This window comes from Neovison vison, chromosome 13, assembly GCF_020171115.1.
Source record: "Neovison vison isolate M4711 chromosome 13, ASM_NN_V1, whole genome shotgun sequence".
Classification (NCBI taxonomy): Eukaryota; Metazoa; Chordata; class Mammalia; order Carnivora; family Mustelidae; genus Neogale; species Neogale vison.
This window is the reverse complement of record NC_058103.1, coordinates 147,332,587-147,337,922: the sequence shown is the minus strand read 5'-3', so window position 1 is coordinate 147,337,922 and position 5,336 is coordinate 147,332,587.

Sequence of the window (5,336 nt, the reverse complement as noted above, 5' to 3'; positions counted from 1 at the left end):
GGTCTTGGATTTTCCATGGAGTTATTCATCTGCCCGGAACAATGTTTAATCCTGCACACTGGCCTTTTAAAACCACTCCAGGCAGCGTAGTTCAAGGTGAGGTCCACATCACCAGGAGTGTTTGTTTCTGGTTCAGCTTTGGAGCCTGTCCTGGTGAGGGGTGCCCCTGAGCCAGGACGTGGGGACAAGGGCCCGTGGAGTGGAGACAGAGACTTGCTTGGACCGCCGTACAACTGGGAGTAGCACTCAAAAGAATCTGCATTTTTAACAAGCTTCCAGGTGATTCTCTTGCATACAGTAGTACAGAAATGGGCCTTTGATTTTAAGGCAAACTGCAGTCCTTCACCACGGAGCCCTGACCCTGAGGCCTCCGTTCTGAGGGTGATAATCAGAATTAGAACAAGGACATGACATGTAAGCAACGTCAGCCCCTGGAACTAGAATTCTCTTCCTCCCGGGATCCCTCCAGCCACTTAAAACTACCCCACCTCCAAGAAGAAAGGAACCCTGGGAAGGTGGATTGAAACCAAGAACCAAGTCCTCCTGTGCAGGCTGAGCCAGGCACGGACTGCGCTGACCCAGCTTCCCTAGGGGGTGGGCTTGAGAGACCCTCAGAAGGACGGCATCTCTCAGCAGAAGCTTGCCTGCCTCCCCCACTGTCACCGTGGCCAGCTAACTGTACCCAAGCCCTCACGGAGGAGGAGAGAAGCACAGTCGGGGTGGTGGGAACGAGGCTCACGGCCCAAAATCGAGATCTCTTGTTTTTCACTAGCAAAAATTCGTCCACATAAACACTGCGGGGTGGGGGGGCAATTTACATAGCAAGAACAGGTGAGAGAGGAGGAGGCCAGATCCTTCAAAACAAACCTCGATTTCACTTGGGGTCTGTGGGAAATCTGTTCAGAACTTCTTAGCGGCTACTGGGACCGAGTGGATCTACAGTCTCATCCAGTCTGGGTCCTGACTTTGGACCCCCCGATCGAGGTAAGCCTGAAGTGAAAGTGAACTCTAAGGCACAGGAGACCTGGAGCGGTGGGAGGTGAGGACTTCCCAGCCCTTGGGATGTGCGACAGGGTTGAAGATTTAAAAAAGCAGCGCTGAGTGTGGAAGCCTCGAGGAGCTCACTCGGGGGTGGGGGAGTCGGGTTTCCCTGGCGGGGAGCCCAGGGGCCTGCACTGGAACCGGTCGTGTGGGTGTGCACATGGCTACCTCCTCAACCCCAGATGCCTTGGGATGGTCAGAGGTTAACAATGCAAAAGCCTTGTCCTCCTAAGACTGGAGGCGCTCTCCTCTGACCCAGAACAGAGAGAACGGCGATGGCCTGAGCAGCTGGGAGGCTGTGTGGCTCAAGGGGAAAGCAGTGGCCGGGAGCCCTCCAAGCCCGAGTGGCACACACAGGTGACTGAGAGTGACCAAGGGGCCAGAGCCAGGCCAAGCAAGGAGCACAGGAGAGAAAGCGAAGAGACCGCAAGGAAAAATGTGACAAAATAAAAGCAGGCCCCCAAAATATTTTATTGAAATAGACTCTACGGGTGGCAGAAACACCAGATTCAGTGCAGATGACACAGAGACTTGTGCATTTGGAAAACTGAGCTGAGGAATCCCTCGAACCCACCACCAAGGTAAAAGGAAAATATAAAAGAGGTTAAGAAATATGGCAGATAGGGGCGCCTGTGTGGCTCAGCTGGTTGAGCAAACTCTTAGTTTTGGCTCAGGTCACGGTCTCAGTCAGGGTCGTGAGATCGAACCCTGTGTCGGGCTCCACACCTGGTGGGGAGCCTGCCCAAGATTTGCTCTCCCTCTGCCCCAACCCCTACGCCCTAGCTCCCATGTTCTCTCTCAAATACAAAGAAAGAAGAAAAGGCGGATAGACTTGGAAGCAATGACATAGCATTTAGCAGCACTTTTAGGAGAGACTAGTGAGTAGGGAAGAGGAAACCGTCAAAAGGATAGCGGGTGCATTCTTCAGAAAGGAAGATACGTAGGAGTCCTTAAATGGAAGCACTCACCAAGTTCCAAGAAAGGGATGTTTAAAAAAAAAAATCCTCCCATATACATACTGCAAAAAAACAAAAACAAAAAACCCCTACAAATCAACAAGAGAGAAACCAAAAGGAAAGACCACCGGAACGCCGGCAGACATCGAGTTAGCATCAGTAGATCCCTGGAGTCCATGAAATAATGCTTTCAGACTTAGGGAACATGACTGCCAAGCCAGGATCTGGTGGCAGGTGCACTCCCATACAGAGGGAGGGAGAAATGGCCTAAACAGCAAAGGCTAAGAGTTTGCAGTGTACAAAACTTCAGTGGGAGAACAAAGGTGTTCTTCGGGAAAAGCGAAAATCCAGAATGCATAAGCCAGTGGTGGGTATGCCTCTTGATCTTAGGGTTGTGAGTTCAAGCCGCACATTGGACACAGAGCATAAATAATTTTTTTTAAGAGAAGGTGTAGGGACACCTGGGTGGCTCAGTTAAGTGTCTGCCTTCAGCTCAGGTCATCATCCCAGGGTCCTGGCATCAAGTCCTGCATCGGGCTCCTTGCTCAGTGGGGAGCCTGCTTCTCTGCTCTGCCTGCTGCTCCCCCTGCTTGTGTGCTCACTCACTCTCTCTCTGACAAATAGATAATAAAAAAAGGCAATGCATAAAGAAATATTGTCCATTCATATAATGAAATACTAGAAAGTAGTTTAAAAGAATGAGCTAAACACTCATGTGCATTAACATGAATAGATCTCAAAGCATTGCTAAAGGAAAAGAAAGGTACTGGGGTGCCTGGCTGGCTCAGTCAGTAAAGCATGCAACTCCTGATTTTGGAGCCCCACGTTAGGTGTAGAGATGATTTAGGTTAAAAAAAAAAAAAGTAAACTTACAGAGTGATACATACTTAGGACAAAATACTAAGTGCTGTAAGGAGAGTCTTTTCAATAAATGGTGTTGAGAAAATTGGATATCCACATACAAAAGAACGAAGTTGGAAGATTATCTTACACCTCACACAAAAATTGAAATGGATCAAAGATCCAAATGTAACAGCTAAAACTATGAAACTCAGAAGAAAACAGGAGGAAATCTTCATGACGTTGTGGCAACGATTTCTTAGATATAACACCAAAAGCAATAATCCTTCTGGAAAGGAGTCACCATTCTAGATCCCATCATGCTTTGTGTAAAGAAATAAAAAGAGCAACATTAGCAGGATTCCAATTCGGAAAAGTTGATTCCTATCCCAATGGATGACTTTGAGGGGTTCATGATGTCTGTGGAGAAAGTCACTGCAGATATGGTGGAAAAGCAAAAGAACTAGGATTAGATGTGGAGCCTGGGGACCCCTGAGTGGCTCAGTCTGTTAAGAGGCTACCTTCGACTCAGGTCATGATCCCAGGGTCCTGGGATCAAGTCCTACATTGGGCTTCTTGCTTGGCAGGGACCCTGCTTCTCCCTCTCCTCCTCCCCCTGCTCTTTCACTCTCTCTCTCATAAGTAAAATCTTTTTTTTTTTAAAGTGGAGCCCGCAGATGAGACTGAAATGCTGCAATCTCATGATTAAACTTGAATGGATGAGTTGCTTCTTATGGATGAGCAAAATGGTTTCTTGAGATGATGTCTACTGGTGAAGATACTATGAAGATTGTTGAAATGACAACAAAGGATTTACAATATTACAGAAACTTGGATTGACTCCCATTTTAAAAGAAGTTCTACTGCATGTGGCTGAGTTGGGGAGGCACGTGACTTTTGATCTTGGGGCTGTAAGTTTGAGCCCCATGTTGGGTATAGAGATGACTTAAGAGAAGTTCTAGGGGGGCCTGGGTGGCTCAGCTGGTTGAGTGTCCAACTCTTGATCTTAGCCCAGTCTTGATCTCAGGGTTGGGAGTTCAAGCCCTGCTTTGGCACTGGGGGCCATGCTAGGTGTGTAACCTACTTAAAAAAAAAAAAAAAAGTTCTGCTGAAGGTAAAATGCTATCAGACAGCCTCGCTCACTACAGAAAAATCACTAGTGGAAAGAGTCAATCAGTGTGGCAAACTAAATTATCAAGAAATGGCCTCAGCTCCTCCACCTTCAGCAACCACCACCCTGATCCGTCAGCAGCCATCAAAGGAGGCAAGATCCTCTACCAGCCAAGAGATCACCACTCACCCAAAGCTCAAAGGATGATTCGGATTTTTTTTTTGCAATAGAGTATTTTTTTTTAATTTTATTTATTTATTTGTCAGGGATAGAGAGTGAGCACAGGCAGACAGAATGGCAGGCAGAGGCAGAGGGAGAAGCAGGCTCCCCGCTGAGCAAGGAGCCCGATGTGGGACTCGATCCCAGCACGCTGGGATCATGACCTGAGCCAAAGGCAGCTGCTTAACCAACTGAGCCACCCAGGCGTCCTGGCAATAGAGTATTTTTTAAATTAAGGTACACACACTGTTTTCTTAGATATAATGCTGTTGCACACTTAGCACACTACAGAATAGTGTAAACATACTTACATACACTGGGAAACCATAAAGTTTCACTTGACCCGCTTTATTGTGATATCCCCCTTATTGTCGCAGTCTGGAACTGAACCTGCAGGATCTTGGAGTTATGCCTATAATCTCAGACGGTTCAGGGGAAAGGTTCCTTATTCTAAAATGTCACAACTTTCAAGTTTCTGATTGTTTAAAAATCTCTGTTGAGTTAAGGGCACCTGCATGGCTCAGTCCGTTAAGTGTCAGACTCAATTTTGACTCAGGTCCTGATCTCATGGGTTGTGAGACTGAGCCTGCGTCAAGCTCCCCTCTCACTGGGGAGTCTGCTTAGACCTTATGCCCTTTCTCCTGCTTGTGCTCTCCCTCTCACTGTCTCAAATAAAACCTTTTTTTTTTTTAATTTTTTTTTTTACGGTTATTTATGAGAGAGAGAGAGATGGTGAAGAGAGGGAGCACAAGCATAGGGGAGCTGGAGCGGGAAAAGCAGGCTCCTCGCTGAGCAAGAAGCCAGACATGGGGCTCGATCCCAGGACACCAGGATCATGACCTGAGCCAAGGGCAGATGCCTAATGACTGAGCCACCCAGGCATTCCTCTCAGATTAAAAAAAAAAAATTTTTTTTAAAGGTAAATAAACAAAAGTTTTAAAGGCCCAATAGTGTGGTAAAAAAGGAACTTGTCCTTACTCTGTCATTGCCCCATCTGTTTGGCCATTAACAAGTCTTTTCACCTCCCTGAGCTTCATGTTTTGTCTGTAAAATGAGAATATCCCTTCCCAGCACTGCCTTATCTGGTTATTATACAGAACAGATGAAGTAACACTTATGGAAAGTTTTTTTTGTACAACATCGAGCACCCTGTGAGACAAATACCCCTG